Raw genomic sequence first — 18,495 nt, 5'->3', positions numbered from 1 at the left:
CGCGATGCCTGCACGATCCGTCCGCGCATGCGCATAATGATGTAGTAGAAAATGCGCATGCCCAAATGACAATTCTGTTTTGCGACGATTTACGACACTGCACGATCTGTTCCACGCTTGCGCACCTTTGTACCGCGAGATTTTTTTTTTTTTTTTAATTAATAATTTGCAAGTAACATTTTTAGTTTGAAAACATACTTTAAGGTACAATTATATTTAGATTTTTACAATGTGTAAGAACAAGCAACCTATTCGTGAGTTTCAGTCACGTGACTTTTTTGTTGCGGCCGCCATCTTTAGGACCTTGCGTACTAATGCGTAGTCTCTCCTTGGTGATCATAAACCAAAATAACACATCGACAACAACGAAAAACAATGTTTTTATAGATAATTTGGGATTAGATCCTTATTTTACTGTCAAGCGAACTGCTGACTCTACTAAAGTCTAGTGAAAACTTACGAATTTGACGTTTGCTGATATTTACATCTACCTCATACACAATACCTCTCCATACACTTGGATCAGTTTCAATTCAGTTTTCACCTGCCAGAGACTTACCCATCTGCCTTACCGCGGCCTGGATGCCTGTGTGTACTCTCTTTCAGATTTGTTGCACAGCACGCCAGACTTATCCCAGTTTCATTTCTATATCTACTGTACTGTTCATTAATATTTCATTTAAATTTGATAACGCTACCTAGCCTAAACTTTTACTTTAATTATATAGATTATAATACATAAATAACATGACTTAACATAAACATCTCATTATTATGAAAGCAATTTTAAAGTCCATTAAAGAACTGGCTTGATCAAACTTGCATGAGGTAAATTTATTTACACAACAATTTATTTACAAAACCAATTACAGCAAAAAAAAAAAAAACAGCAGTTATACAAGTGTAGATACGATATTTAACTTATTGCAAAATTACCCATGCATTTACTTGAATGAATGAGGCATTTATATATACACTTGGACTGTAACATTTAATAAATAAAGGTTAAAACATTAAAGATTTAAAAGGCGTTTTGAAAAACACATTGGTGAATGGCAGAGTTTTGGAATTAAACATTTTGTAATTGGCAAAATAATTTAAATTAGTGATCGACCGATATTGATTTTTTATAACCGATACCGATACCAATTATTTGCATGTCTATGTGCCTGATAACCGATATGCAGAACCAATATTTATTTACTGTTATAAAGTAAATAAATGAATGAGGCATTTATATATACACTTGGACTGTAACATTTAATAAATAAAGGTTAAAACATTAAAGATTTAAAAGGCGTTTTGAAAAACACATTGGTGAATGGCAGAGTTTTGGAATTAAACATTTTGTAATTGGCAAAATAATTTAAATTAGTGATCGACCGATATTGATTTTTTATAACCGATACCGATACCAATTATTTGCATGTCTATGTGCCTGATAACCGATATGCAGAACCAATATTTATTTACTGTTATAAAGTAAATAAATGAATGAGGCATTTATATATACACTTGGACTGTAACATTTAATAAATAAAGGTTAAAACATTAAATAGACAATTTACATTAAATAGACAATAGACAAGATGGCGGCGCGAACACATCGCGAGGCTCAGCGTCTTACCAGATTTTGGAAAATAGTGTTAATTTACCTGGTTATTTCATTCGTGTTCGCGCGATCCAGTTATGCGAACTACAGCTATAGTAAACAGTCACTTTTGGACATCAACAAACAGTGTTCCAACATAGTTTTAGATCATCCTTTCGACTTCAGCGAACTCCCGCCGGAGCTACTGAGATCACCGTGGACAAGCGGATCACTCGTACCGACCGGAAGTGCTCGGCGTCGGCGTCGAGACCGTAAACAAAGACGGGGAAAGCGTGGAGGGCTGCGTGCTAAGCTAAGGCTAAACCCACATCGACCAGCTCTGCCCAGAATCTTCCTTGCCAATGTACGGTCTCTGATGAACAAGATGGACGAACTAAAGATCTGGACCCTCACACAGAAACGGCTTATGGACTGTAATGTTATGTTCTTCACTGAAACATGGCTCTGCAACGATGTCCCAAACAGCATGGTGCATATGGATGGACGCTCTCTCTTCAGGGCTGACAGAGTAGCAGCAACCTCTGGTAAAAACAAGGGTGGTGGAGTATGCATTTATAAATCATGGTGTAAAGACTCTGTCATTGTTGATACCTACTGCTCTGCTGAGCTGGAGTTCCTGATTATCAAGTGCAGGCCATTCTATCTACCACGTGAGTTCACTTACATTGTTGCTGCTGCAGTTTATGTACCTCCGGACACTAATGCTAACGTGGCTATGAAAGAACTCTGTGCTGCTATTAGCAAATTACAAACCCTGCACCCGGATGGAGCCTTTATTGTTGCTGGGGACTTCAATCACTGCACTCTTAGATCTGTTCTCCCTAAATTTAATCAAAATGTCTCCTGCACTACAAGGGGACATAAAACATTGGACCACGTTTATACTAATGTGAGTGATGCCTACAAAGTCACACCCCTCCCCCACCTGGGTCAGTCTGATCACCTCTCTTTGTTCCTGCTCCCCAAGTATACCCCGGTCATCAAACGTGTGAAACCTACAACAAGGACTGTTAAAATCTGGCTGGAAGGTGCTGACTCCACTCTTCAACATCAATTCCAGCACACAGAATGGAGTGAGTTTGCTGCCCAGGCCACCACAAACTCTCAGATTAACATTGACACTTACACCAACTCTGTCATGGAGCACATCAACAGATGTGTGAGTAGAGTGACTACACAAAAAAAAAAAAAAAATCTTCCCCAATCAGAAGCCCTGGATGAACAGAGAGGTTCGCCTTCTGCTCAAAGCAAGAGATGCAGCCTTCAGGTCTGGAGACCAGGAGGCTTACAGCTCAGCCAGAGCCAACCTGAGGAAGGGTATCTGCCAGGCCAAACTCACACACAAACAGAAGATTGAAGAACACTTCAACTCTTCAGACCCCCGGCGTATGTGGCAAGGCATACAATCTATCACAGATTACAAACCACCTAACTCTGTGCCCCCCTCCAGCTCTGCCTCCCTCCCAGACGAGCTCAATCACTTTTATGCTCGTTTTGATCAAAATAATAAGGAGATCTCACTCAAAGCTGAGCATCAACCCAGTGAACTGCCTCTCACTCTCTCCACATCAGATGTTTACTCCACTCTGCGTAAGGTGAATGCACGGAAGGCAGCTGGCCCTGACGGAATACCTGGTCGTGTGCTTAAAGCCTGTGCGGAGCAGCTAGCTGGGGTCTTCACGGACATTTTCAATCTGTCCCTGGCCCAAACAACTGTCCCCACTATCTTCAAAACCTCCACCATCGTACCAGTACCGAAACACTCCACTGCCTCGGTCCCTAATGACTTCCGTCCTGTTGCACTCACCCCCATCATTGCCAAGTGTTTTGAGAAACTGGTTGCATCCCACCTAAAATCCTGTCTCCCTGCTACACTGGACCCATTCCAATTTGCCTATCGCCACAATAGGTCAACAGAGGACGCCATCTCAACAGCGCTTCACTCTGCCCTCACCCACCTGGACAGTCAAAACACACATGTGAGAATGCTGTTCATAGATTTCAGTTCTGCATTCAATACTGTAATCCCCTCCAAGCTGATCTCCAAGCTCAGCCAGCTTGGAATCAGCACACCCATCTGCAATTGGATTCTAGATTTTCTGACCAACAGACCTCAGTCCGTCAAGTTAGATAACCTCTCCTCCTCCATCATCACCCTGAACACCGGCGTGCCACAGGGCTGCGTACTGAGCCCTCTCTTGTACTCCCTCTTCACCCATGACTGTGTTCCTGTTTATGGCTCCAACACCATCATCAAATTTGCAGATGACACCACGGTGGTAGGTCTGATCAAGGATGACGATGAATCAGCCTACAGGGATGAGGTGCAGCACCTGGCTGTGTGGTGTGCCACCAATAATCTACAACTAAACACCCAGAAGACAAAGGAGATCATTGTGGACTTCAGGCGGACTAGGAGTCATGCACACACACCCATCTACATCAACGGAGCTGTAGTGGAGCGTGTGTTGAGTTTCAAGTTCCTTGGCATCCACATCTCTGATGACCTCACCTGGTCCCATAACACTTCCACTCTGGTCAAAAAGGCACAGCAGCGCCTTTACTTCTTAAGGAGCCTTAAGAAAGTTCACCTGAATCCCAGGATCCTTGTGGAATTCTACCGCTGTACCATTGAAAGCATACTCACGAACTGCATCTCAGTATGGTACAGCAATTGCTCCGCATCTGACCGCAAAGCACTCCAGCGGGTGGTGAAAACTGCTCAACGGATCACCGGCACCCAGTTAACTTCCATTGAGAACATTTATCATAAGCGCTGTCTGGGCAGGGCAAGAAACATCATCAAGGATGCCTCTCACCCCAACCATGGACTTTTCACCCTCCTTCCATCCGGCAGGCGTTACAGGTGCCTACGCTCTCGCACTAGTAGGCTCAGGAAGAGCTTCTTCCCCGAGGCTGTAACACTTCTGAACGCCACACCACCAATCTAACCAGCACCTGCTTATTACTGCACTGGTCACAGTACTTTACACACATGCATTTGCACTACTCATATTTTGCACAGACTGCACATTGTTAAAGTTATTACACTATAAACTGTCTAAAGTTGTTACTGTACAAAGCACAGTAAACTATTTCTATAAAATATTGCACTACTGTTATTTTGCATAGAATACATTGTTCTATCAATACTTTGCACACTCATCCAGCTGTATTTATTTATTACCACTGTTCTCACGTTTCTGCTGTTCATAATGTGTATATATAATCTGTAATCTATATAATCTACATTGCTCTGTTCATAATGTACATACAATCCCTACATTGCATTCCTATTTATATTCTGTATATACTCTGCTCAATACTGTATATAGCAATTCCACTGTACATTCTGTAAATCATATCTTCACTTACTCTGCACTTATATGTATATAAAACACTATATTCTTGCACTTCTGGTCAGATGCTAACTGCATTTCATTAGCTCTGTACTTGTACTCTGCATAAATGACAATAAAGTTGAATCTAATCTAATCTAATCTAATCTAAATGACTGCGTGAAGTAAGTCCATACTTCACTTTGGTTTTTTACTCCTTTCAGTCATCTTAACAAAAAATGTTTTTGAGAATTAGCAGTCTTTCATGCAGGGCTCTAGACTCATTCTTCCCACTGATCTGACTTTTGCGCACGACCACATAATTTGGTTGCAATTTGTTTTTTGTTTTTGCTACAACATTTGATTAATCAATGCATGCTGATGAACTTTTATCATAGTTTATAGTTATATGGTAACGAAAGTTTTCAACATTCAACTCGTTCTTTTTCATCTGTATTATTTGTGATTTAAATTTTGTGAACAGGAATTCCTTTTTTCGTGCGCTTTTTACTTTCAAATTTGCGATCTTGGTGTCACATTTTACAAGAAAAGATCATTGTCTGTTTTGCTTATATCTATACACCTTTAACTTTTTAAGACTAAAACAAAAGATGGATTCATTGTTATTCTTAATTAAAAAGCGCAACAACAATAAAACAGTACGTTGACAATGACAAACTCTTACATAACATTTATCAACAAAAACGAATAAGACGAGGCATGGCATAGGACACACCACATGCTGTACTATATACCTCATACCTGCAAACTTGTCGCTTTTCGGCGACAATCGCCGCTTTTATTGTCAATTTGGTCATTCACGTGAATCGTGTAGAACCGGAGAGTTTTTTTTTGGGGGGGGGGGGGGGGGATCGGAATCTCTACTGAGCTCGCGCCTGTCAAGAGAGGGAGGTGGGGGTGGCCTTGCATGCCATGTAGGCCATTATTGGACAATTCTTATAAATGACATTTTTTCTGGACCAATCGGAATCTCAGCGCAAGCTTGGTTCAGGATCTTGAAACACACTGCCATCTGTGTTCGCGCTAGTGGTGGAAATTTTGATTCTTTCCAGAGACTCGTTCATTTTTCGTTCGTTCACCAAAATGATTCGTTCACTAATTCGTTCAGTGACCATTTTTCAATATTACACAAATACGTCAGCATGTGCGGCAAAATGTGTTGTTCAACTAACGTATTTACTTGTTACAAAATAAAAACCGATTTGGCTTCATTAAAAAGTGTGCCCTTCTCATTAAATGAATAAAATAAGTCTAAATAAGTGATCAAAGTCATTACTCTTTTTATCTTTTAAATTACACTCTTTTCGGATGACCAAAGCACAAGTGTTTTTTTTATTTGTTTGCATACTAGGCTAGTTAACATTTAATTGTTTAGGCAGAGATTTACACATTCAAATCTGAGATTATGTTAAACGAGGAGTTATTCTGTATGTAAAATATGAATATAAACAAGCGTGCACAGTACGGATACCTGTGCTTTGCATCCACTTTCTGCTGATTGATGAACTAGATTGACAGAATGGCCGACCTACCCGGTCAACGAACTGGGTATAGCTACCAGTTCGTTCACGAACGGGAGATCTCTCTCTCGTTCAGACTCAAAACAGAGCCATCTCGGTTAATGATGCTATTATATTCGTTCGTTCGATCCAACCACATGCCCCTTCTAAACCCGAGCTGAAATGCTATTTGTTGACGTGAGTCACGTGACGCAAATGAGATGGGATGACGTGACGCAAATAATCAATACTGCCATATTTTTTTATGTTTCACAGTTTTTAAACAAACAAAAGTGCATGACATGACTAACATAATGAAATATTTTTTTATTTAAAAGTATGTAACTGTTCAAACATAAAACAACAATAATATAAATAAATAAAACAAAATGATAAATAAATAAAAAAATAAAACAATAATATAAAAAAATAAAACAAAGAACCAGTTGTTCGAACGACGAACGTAATAATGAGACGAGATGTATGTATGTAACAGTTCATTTGACTCTTTCAAACTCAAAGCAACTCAATGAAGGGCGTATTCGTTCACTAGATTCAACAAATCACATGCTCCGTCCTCGTATCATACTCGAAGGCTATTGGCTCGAGGTTTAGTCATTCTTTGACAGATGAGACGGTCCAGAGCTACGCATGCGCGCAATAGCGGCGCGCTGCGGTGGAGGGAGGAATTTCAGTGAACGAGAAATATGAGTCAATGGATTACGTGAACGAGAATGATTCGTTCACCTAAAAGATTTGTTCAAAAAGAACGATTCGTTCACGAACGTAACATCACTAGTTCGCGCCTGTCAAGAGACACCTGACCTAATGTGGAAACTCTGATGGAAATTGAATTCAAGGTAAATCAGTCTTTTTGGAGCTAGGGGTGTGCGATATGACGATTTTTGATCGTGGATGATAAAAATGTCTCCACGATCTGCTTTTTAAGAAATATCTTAGTATCGTGCTACAGCACACATTATGTCAAATACAGTTCTGGTGCCTCCGTCTCTATTTACTGTACAACACGACATACAGCAGTAGAGTTACTCTGACAGGACACTGCACTTATTCGCAATCGCAAAAGTACATTATTTGCACACAAGCCTTGCTGGTTAAATGTTTAATTCGCGCGCTGGTCTGACGTGTGCTTTTTCTGAGCGCATACACCTGAAGCACGCGCACTAAAACGCCTGTCTAACAGCGAGAGCGCCTGATTACTCAACTAACTTATCTTTTGCGCTAATACTGTCAAAACACACAAGGTTTACATACAGACTGAGTTGGTTATCTCTAAAATGAAAGTAAATAGTTAAGAGAGAAACGGATGCGTGCCTGTATATTGGATGCGTGCCTGTATATTGGATGCGTGCCTGTATATTAGATGCGTGCAGCTCTTAAAGGGACAGGACACTAAACATGCTGTCGACTGTCATTAAAGGGATAGTTCACCCTAAAATTTAATTTCTGTCATTATTTACTCACTCACATGTTGTCCCAAACCTCTATTAATTTCTTGTGCTGAACACAAAAGAAGATATTTTGAAGAATGAGGGTAACCAAACAGTTGCTGGTCCACATTGACTTTGATAGGAAAGAACAATCCTATGGAAGTCACTGAGGACCAGCAACTGTTTGGTTTTCCACCTTCTTCAAAATAGCATTTATGTTCAGCAGAAGAAAGAAAATCATTCAGGTTTAAAACAACTTTTGAGTAAATGATGGTATAAAAATAAAACATTATGACAGAATTGACAGACAGATGACAGAATATTTATTTTTGGGGGAACTATTCATTTAACGTTAACAAAACGCAAAGAGAAAAATCACTCACTATTCTTGACTGAAAATCTTTAATACAGTTGCTTTAGGAATCAGTCTATCTAGTGTTTTATTTTTATATTTGTTCATTCAATTTCATTGAATGCTCCTGCTAAATACACCTATTGTACCTGAAAATTAAGCACTTTTTTTATTATTTGTATATTATGTGTATTTGTAATGTGTATCTTTGTTCTTATTTTTTAATAAGAAAGATAAAATAATGAAAGATTTTTTATCTTCACCCACTTTGGCCTAAATATCTGCCATGCGTCTTTGTCTTTCTAGTTTGGCTGTAATGCTCAGACAACTTGTAAAACCAAAATAGTAAAACTAACATGACAAAGAATCGTGATAAAATCGTGATATTTCTAAAAAAAATCGTGATATGATATTTTTCCCATATCGCCCACCCCTATTTGGAGCTAAACAACAGCTATTTGTTTGCTTAAGTCAAATAACGTCAGCTAAGTTAGCGTTTTTTTTCATACAGTTAGCCTATGCTTCGAGCAAAATGCTTAATAGCAAGCAATACAAGCGGGTCCAATGCTGGAATTTCCGTTAGCAAGATAGCAAATTTAGCCATCTAACATTGTTAGCTAGTTGTAATGTTAATTCCTGCATTGTCTGACCGTCTTGCTAACTAAAGTTAGCAAGACGTTTAGCTTGCTACGTAAGTATATAGTATTTCAGATAGCCAACTTAGGTTGCAACCTTATCATTAGCCCCTAACTTAAGCCAGGTGCTCTGCCCTGAGTTCTGGCTACTACTCCAATTCTGAGCTACCCTGATTAACGACACGTTATGGAGGTTGTCGTGTGCGCAGCAGTTATTCAAGTCAGCTGGATGTAGCCCTACTTTTAAAGCGTTTTTGATGTGTTGATGTGGGTAGATGTGACTGTTTAGACAACAGCTGATGCGAGAGTAATACAGTGTAACAAAGCAATTTGACGTCTTGTTGCATTGGATACGCCGCATTACTTGTAAACAATGTCTATTTAGATTCTGGTGAACGTGCAAGGCTAATGCGTTCACAGTGTCGGCGTCGCTCATTCTGCACCCCCCCCCAACACTGTCACCTTTTTTTCTCTGATGAGTTTGCAGGTCTGATACCTAGTATATTGCAGAATGTTTAGCAAACTCTGAGGAAGCAAATAAATATTAATATATATATATTTTTAATTAAGGAAAGCCTCCATAGCATAACCTGAGGTAAACAGCAAAGATAGCAAGCTTCTCAAAACGAAAACAAAAAGAAAAGTAAAACTAAACTGGCTGTAGCTGACAGGACTTGCATGTTTTTTTCTACAAGAATACCACCACGTTCACCTTCTCTGGTTTAAGAAGCGGTCTTTTACTTTAGTTTGAAAACAAATCCATCCGTTGCGCTCCATCCGCGACGCGCACCTTCGCGCTCGTGCTGATGCGGCGAATATAAACCAGGCTCTACCCACTAAGCGCTCGTGCTGAAAGCGCCTCTCTTCACGTGATCAGTGAAATCTGACTCCTGCTATAATGTGCTGCGGCTGGCAGCGCGCGCTGTATGAAGCAGACGCTTTGGAGCAGCGCAGACCTGGCACTCGTACAAACGCGACCACGTCAAATTTTAACTCGCAAACAATTACCATTTTGGTCGCAGTCTAGACCCCTGTCATGTTCAATTTAATCTTCGTATTACAACAATAAAAAACATTTTATTTATAAAAAGCTTTAGCAGCAACAATATTAGCAGTAAGCAAAATGAACATAGAAAGTCTAATGTTTTCAAATGGAGAAAATAAAGGAAAGGAGTCATATCAACTTCATTTTTAACTACAGTTTTAGTAGGTTTATAAGCTGTTTAATAGGATAAAGAGTGAAGAACAATTCACTGGATAATGTTAATTCACGGAATAATATTCTCTGGAATATTGGAATATAACAAGCATTGTATTTTATTGCATTTCTCAACTGGCATGCTCTAAATTATGCTGCTGACAGCGCGGTTTATCTATGCCTTTTGCGGATCGGATTGATCGGATCGGATCGGATTTTCTTCATCTGTTTGTTTGCGGATCGGATTGTTGCTCCTCAAATTTAGTGCAGCATAAACATTCTAGACTAACATAACTGTACTTAAAGATCAAAAACATTTTGTTGATTTATTAGCTTTAGGTGGAGGCAGCATAACGAAAGTTTTCTGGCAAATCAGTAGCTTCGCATATGAATTTAACCTTTTGCAAGTTTCATTATGAACTTGCTAAATAAAATACTAAAATGTAAAAACGCGTCTATGCATACGATAAATATTTAATCAAAAAGATCCCATACATCCACATATCTTGGTAAATAATCCATTGTGATTTGCTGTTATCACGGCCCAGAGCACTGCACAGCAATCCGGTCCTACAAATGGCGGTCGCACCACTGTGTGACGTCACATGATTGAAAGTATCAAACAAACATAAGATATATAAACCAACAAGATAAAATAAATGAAGCAAAAAAAAAAAAAAAAAAAAACACAATTTGTTTACTTTTCGTTTTGACTCAAGTAGGGAGTAAGAAACCTCATCTAAACAATGTATTTCTGTTCACAGACGAATCGATAATCTTATTTAAAATCTGATATGTTTTAACTCCTTTTTTGTTTCTTTTTAAATTACACAGGGAATCAGCAAAACTTTTTAATTCAGAGCAAAATACTATAAAATTTGGTTTGGAGGCAGTAACTTTACACACTTGAATATGACCTTTTCCAAGCAAGCACAGGATTATAACAGCATTATTTAAGAGAGCAGAGCCAGTATTACACAACAGAAACAGGACCATTTCTTCTGTAATATCAATGAGATTATTAAAGGATGTAAAGATCAAAATTGAAATCTTAAATAAAAGCATAAATACCTCAGTTTTGGGTTAGTTAGGCTACTTTTGCATTTTGATCAGCAGCAGCACTGTTATGTTATTGAAAAAGTAGTTGAAGTACAGTTGAAAGAGTTTGTTAGTATAGTATTGATGAAAACTTAAACTTAAGAAACAAACAATCATTTAATATCTGATTGATACCAATAAATAAATAAATTACAGCAGCATAGATGTACATAGCCTATATTTATTTTTAAGATGTCTTGCAGTCATCGACAGACAAAAACAGGCCCGGAGTGGCCACCGGGAGAACCGGGAGTTTTTTTTTTTGTTTTTTTTTACATACACAGAATAACGTATATGTGTTTAAGTTACTGTGTGACTGATAACTGAGCTAATAACACCACATTTTTTATTTTTAACATTTTAATACGTTTTCTGTTGTCAGAGCGCGCGCGCGCGCTCTCTCTCTTTCTCTACACAAGCGCGTGTCCCAGATCGTTGCCATGGAGACAAACCGAAGTCATTATTGCTATGGTGTGAGTTAGGGAGAGTGCGCTAATCGCGGGAAGAATAAAATGGATAGTAAAAAAAAAAAGATGCCTGGAGGAGCTGAAAAAAACTGGTAAAAAAAAAGAAAGTCTTTGGAGGATGATGCGGCCAAATGTGCCAAACTGACAAATATTTTTTCAAGAAGACAAACGAGCACACGTGACCAGGCGACTCAAGGTACAGTGACTAGCAACATTTACAATCGCTTTTATCCAAAGTGACTTACATTGAAGGATTTTTTTCAATTAAAATGTACGTGATTTTAGCCTGTTGACTTATTTTCAATGTTATTGTGGTTTAATAAAGATAAGCCTGATGCTGAGGGAAGTGAGAAAAAGAAAGGGACAGAGACATTGATCTTCAGTGAGACAACAGCAGCCAGGCAGAAGGTTCCGGACAAACATACCAAACTGACAGATATTTTTTCAAGACAAACAAGCACACACAGGAGCTGCCGACTCAAGGTACAGTGACTATAGTCAAAAACTATACAACATATATGTATGCATTTGTCAAACGCTGTATCCAAAGTGACTTACATTGAAGGATTTTTTTTTTTCAGTTTAGATTTTTTTTTCTTCTTTTGATTATCTGTTTAAATTAAATGTAAGTGATTTTAGCCATATGACTATTTTTAAATGTGATTGTGTTAAAAACATAAACCTGATGCTGAGGGAAATGAGGGAACAGAGACAGAGGCTGAAGGTCCCTGATCCACAAGCAATTAGTGTAGATGAGGAGAATGATACGTTTGATTATTTTGATCATCCTCAGTCAAAGGACCTTGACATGTTTTTCAGTTATCATCCTCAACAGCCACAGAAACATCCCATAGCAAAAGTTTATAACAGAAAGGATGGAACCAATCGCAAGTGATTGACATCCAATGAAAAAACAAATTCTCTGTACTGCTCTGTGTGTTTGGCATCTGCGCCTGTTGCAGGTGATAGTCCTTTTATAAAGGAGGTATGAATGCATGGAAACATGTTCATCAGAGGATTGAGGAACATGAGAAAATAATGCCCACAGAGATAGTGCAGATGCTTACTTTCTAATGGCTAAAAAGGCAGATGTGAAAAGTCTATTGACTGGCAATCAAATGTCTTTACATTATAAACAAGTAAAGAAAAAGCGTCTGGTAATGGAGCGCATATAGATGTCATAAAAGTCATTGGCAAATGTGGACTTAGTTACAGAGATCGAGCAGAGGCTGCTTATACATTGGAAAACACGGCAGTCAGTCATGGCAACTTCCTGGGTTGATAACACTCTTGAGCAAGTATGATATGTGCCTTCAACAGCACTTGAACACTTGTATTGAACAAAGCAAGAAGCACCATGAGACTGGGGCAAAGGGCAGAGGCTCTCTTGTGACTTTCCTGTCAAAAGACATCATCTTTAAAGTTGTGGATATCATCAGCCAAATTATAAAGAGCACAAATGCAGATGAGGTTAAACTGGCAGGCATGGTTTCAGTCCAAGATATAACATCAAAAGTCCAATGTGCAGTAATTTTGAGATATGTTACAGATGCCATCCATGAACGATTGGTTGCTGTGGTAGACTGTGAAGCATCAACAGGAAAATATTTCACAGAGATGCTCAAATAGACATTACACAAGCTTGGTATTGACATTGGCACATGTGTGGGCAACTCCACTGATGGTGCAGCTATAACATGCAGGGACAATATCAAGAGTTCTCTGTATTTCTCTCAGAGCAGTCTCCTTCACACATTTATGTCTGGTGTTATTCACATATTCTGAATCGGGTACTGGCAGACACAACAGGAAGTGTTGTAGAAAGTACATCTCTCTTTTCATTGCTTAATGATGTTGCAGTTTTTCTCAAAGAAACGTATAAGCGTATGCAGAGGTGGGAAGAGACCAGTAATGACAAACGTCACAGAAGAATGTGCCCAATAGGGGAAACCAGGTAGGTGGTGGGGCTCTCACTAAGGTCTTTGGGTGTTTTAGTAAACCTCAGGATGCACTGTATGTTGACCTGCTGCTGACTCTCTCCTCTATTGAGGAAGATACAAGTATGAAGCCAACAGTGAGGGTCAAAGCAAAGGGATACATTGAAGCCCTCCTAAAGTATGAAACAATCCTCTGCTCAAACATTTCTCCGAATTTTTGAGCATACATCCCCCTCTCCAAGTACCTGCAGATAAAGGGTATGGATATTCTAGCAGCTCAGCATCTGGTTGAGGGGACAAAGGACAGCCTTAACAAATTTATCAGAGACTTTGAGGGAGTGAAAGTAGCAGCTGATGAGTTTGTGGGTTGGGCAAATTAAAAGCTGCAAGAGAAGGATAGCATTGAGATAGAAGTGCAGACTGCACTTCCAGAGAAGTTCGAAAAAAGACAAAAGTGCCAGGAGAGCATTCAGAAGACAAACTTCTAGCATCACCATATGCTGGCTTTGAGGTCAATGTGCACAATGCCATTTTGGACACTGTGGCAGGCAGCATACATAGAAGGTTTTCAGCAAATGCAGATTTCTCAGATTTTCTCAGATTTTGCCTGTCTTGACCCTAAAAACTTTGGCAAAATTAAGGCAAATGGGCTCCCTAGGTCAACACTCCAAGAAATCAGCAAGTGTCTGCTTAAATTTGATGATAGAGCAACTGTTGGCATGCTGAGCTGTCTGGCTTGGCATTGGGAGAGACTGAAGAAGTCCCCTCTGGAGGGTTACTTTGTAAGGACAGGTAGTGAGATGCTTGTAAGAGGTGAGGAGGATACATGGACCACTGTTTATGGAACCAGAGGTAGAGCTGGAGAACAGGACCTGTTCCTGCTGCAAAAACTGTGCCCTTTGTGTGTATCTCATCCTCTCATAGTACAACCTTCTCACTGATGCCTACCATGTAATTGGTTTGGCATATAAGTTTCTGTTGACAATCTCAATCACTCAGATCGCCTGTGAGAGAAGCTTCTCAATACTGAAATGTGTTAAGAACAGGCTAAGAAGCTCAATGTCTCAAGAGAAATTAGAGGCATTCATGCTAATGGGCACAGAAAAGGAAATCCTCATGTCTATAGACAATGAGACAGTAATAAACAAAGTTGCAGAAACCAGTGCACTGCTTAGGTGGTTGTTGATGCTGTAAGGCTTTGCCATTTTCAGTTCTGCGTGTAAACCAAAACTTGTGAAGAATGGTAGAAGGCCTTTCTTTCGAGATGCTTACTGATTTTCCATTTAGTTATTGATGATTGCTTGGCAGCTTTCAATTTTGAATTAAACTTTTTTTTTTAATAATGTTACAGTTGTATGTTTTGTAGCAGAAATGTTTCATATAATTTATTTCATTATTTTATTTATTACATTGACATGGATATAAAAAAAAAAACAATAGTGCAAAAAGTACATTTCTTACTGCACTACTTTATTTTAGTTTGAATGCAAACCATTTTTTCATAATGTAACAGTTGGACTCTTTGTTGCAGAAAACTCAGTATGTGATTTGTTATTGATATTTATAGCCATATTTACATTATTCATATTTTTTTTATTGAAACATGTCAAAAATAAATATAACAGGATAGTAAGAACAGATCTGTCACTTCATTTATCCAGATTCCACCACGGTGGGAGGGGGTTGGATGGGGATAGGTGGTGGCCTGGTCTTGAGCATTACACTCCTGGTCTGAAAATGGATCCCAACCCGGCCCTGGCACTGGGTTACTGGTTTTTGTGATGATAGGACAGAGGACAGAAGCAGCAGGAAGAATTCTGAAGTGTATAGGAATATGCTCTCTGCCCAGATTCAGTCAAATGGAGCAAAGTTGATTGGGCGGCGCTTCAAAGTACAAATGGATGATGACACAAAGCATACAGAAAAAGCAACCCAGGAGTTTTTGAAGGTTTAAAAGTGGAATATTCTGCAATGAATATTTCGAATCGCTCTCGTAATACACTGATCATTCTGCACAGCGCTTCTTCAAGTCAAACACACCTACCTGCAATTCTCAACAAAATAACTAAAATTAAAATTTTATTTATGATTATATTTATTTGTCCAATTACATTTGAGCCCCTGAAAATGGAGGAAAAGTGTATAAAACTGGTTGTAAGCTTTTTATGTTATATTTTTGTTTAACACCTTGAATTAAAGCTTAAAGTCAGTTTCATCTTGATTGTTTCATTTTAATTCCATTCTGGTGGCATAAAGAGACAAAATTATGAAAATTGTGTCAGTGTCCAAAGAAGAAGAAGAAGAAGAATTTATTGAAAATTTCATGTAAGGGAATTTCAATAATGCATGTAGAAAAAGCAGGAAATTATCAGTGTGTTATGCATTTTGTCAGACTTTGTCTTTATTTTTCTCCCAAATTAACCCAGTGAAACTTGACATGGATAGACTCATGGTCGTACTTAATATGAATTTGTTGAAAATTCCATGTCAACTATGAAGTCATTTTAATAACAATAATAAATGTAGAAAAGCAGGAAATGATCAATGTGTTTTGCATTTTGGCAGACTTCTGTCATGATTTGGTTCCTGTTTGCCCATATTTGGTTTTGTTCCGGTTCTTCTCATTAGTTCGTTATTAGTATATCATCGTTCATTCATATCACCTGTGTTATTAATAATCTAATTTGCTCCTTTGTTTCCTGTCTTTTATATGCCTTGATTTCAGTAGTCTTCTTCGTCGTGTCTTAAAGTTACGTTTACGCTGTTATTCCTGTTGTTAAATATGTTTACTCCATTAAAGAACCTGACTGATGACTACATCAGCATCGCCTAACAACTTGTCTTTCTCTCCCAAATTCTTCAGTAAAACCCAGTGAAACTTGACATGGACAGAGTCATGGTTGTGCTGAATAAGAATTTATTGAAAATTTCATGTCAACCAAGGAATTTTAATAATGCATGTAGAAAAAGCAGGAAATGATCAGTGTTAAAATGTATTTTAACAGATTTTATAAGTGTATTCTAATGTAATAAAACTGTACCTTATTGATTTTGCTTGTTTTTGGGCACATTTAATGAATAACCACTTAAATATAGCTCTTTTGTCTGCTTTTTGGCCACTTCATGTATACGTACACTGTAAAAACAAATAAAAAATTGAACTTAAAATTTTAAGGCAACCAGCTTCAGCAGATTTTTGAGGTCTCTCAACTTATTTTTGTAGGAGATTCTCAATTTTTTGTTGTATAAACTTAAAACAGCAAGTTGAGAAAACTCAAAAATCTGCTGAAGCTGGTTGCCTTAAAATGTTAAGTTGGCACAACTTTTTTTTTTTCTTTTTCCACAAATAGACAAAATTCAGGTGGTGGCTGGCTTGACTGGTGTCATGACAAATCGGGTCTTTATCACATTATTATCCTAAATACATGTGAACGATATTAATGTAACGAATGGCTTACTATATATATTGCATAAAAGAACAAATTAGTGCATTGTAACAATTTATAAGCTCAAAAGGGAATTGTATATAAATAATTACGATTAATTATGATTAATTACAATTATTTATATCGGCTGACAGTAATAACTGTTGCAGAATTAAATTGCCATCAGCTGATCTGTCCGTCCAGCGAACATTCAGTGTAAGTTCGTATCAACTCTAAGAAAGGGTGTTTCCTTGGCCACAGGAAATACTTTTCTATTAATGCATTAGAGCATGTAGCAAGGGTCAAAATCGTAAAGGGACATTTAATATGCAAGGCAGAATCAGAAACTCGTAATTTGTGCACACAACTTTTATTAACTAAACACTAACGCAGACTAGTCCAACAAACTAACTAACAAACAAACATACAATCACTCATACATGGGAAAGGCTAATGAGCGTTGATGGATGAAACCCTCAGGAAAACCAGAGAATGCAGTTATGGAGAAAGTCATTTAACCACCTGAGTAAAACCATCAGCACCATTTATAATGGGGTCTATAACTTATACTAAACCTCTGTTTCGTTTAGTTAAATTTTATACTTGCACTGCCTTTGGTCGGGTCGAGTGTCCGGAATACAGTCTCGGGTGAAAGTCTTAATGGTTTCAAAGTTTTGGACTCCCGATCACGTTCTTCCGGGTTGAAGAGTGATGAATTCCAAAGATGTTCTCAGGTAGAAATGTTCTTCCAAGTATTGAATGGAAAAAGAGCTAAGAAAGAGATCTACAGAGGTCCAAGGAGCTTGGTTGAATGGAAAGTCAAGGCCGCAAGGCCTGGCACAAAAACTTAGAGGGTCCAGAAAAAGTTCTAGCTCACATCCTCTTAGGATCTAACAAAACCGCAGACTGCTTGGGCATCTCTGAAGTTAGAGCTTATCTACTATAGAGGTCACACCTCTGGGGTGTCAAATATCCAATGGAGTCCTGGATTTTTGGAGGGAAAGTTTTACGACCCTTTGTCTCTGAACATTGCAATTTGCATAGGTAATTCAGCTGGGTTAATGCACAAACTTATAAAGATTCTTAGGACACTAATATGTTGCATAGGTATCGACATGTAATATTCACTCTCAATTAGATCATCCGAAGACGAATTGATAGAGACTAAACATGATACAGCTAGAGTGATATTAACTAGTGATTTATCATAAGCATGCAGAAAACAGTGTACAATACACAAAAACATATACAAGAACAGGAATAATATACACAATGACCTGAAGATATGTGTGTTCATTCAAAGAAGGGTTTTCTATGAATTAAGTAGAGAAGAGTCCATTTTTATGGTGTAATGTGTCTTTCCTAAGGGGCAAAGAAGTGAATTCCCGCATTCCTTTGAGCAATAAAACCAGTGTTATCAGATGGGTTACCATGGAACCAGAGACCTGTTCTGCCTTCTTAG

The 18,495-nt window shown here is 38.4% G+C and overlaps 1 protein-coding gene across 1 annotated transcript in view; it reads left to right on the top strand.

Moving 5' to 3' along the window:
* Positions 1 to 18,495, top strand: part of LOC306875011 (uncharacterized protein) — a 991,916-nt gene that overhangs the window by 620,882 nt on the left and 352,539 nt on the right. The gene's annotated exons all lie outside the window — the stretch shown is intronic.

The sequence above is a fragment of the Barbus barbus genome (assembly GCF_936440315.1).
Source record: "Barbus barbus genome assembly, chromosome: 9".
NCBI lineage: Eukaryota > Metazoa > Chordata > Actinopteri > Cypriniformes > Cyprinidae > Barbus > Barbus barbus.
This window is presented reverse-complemented; position numbering and strand designations above follow the sequence as displayed.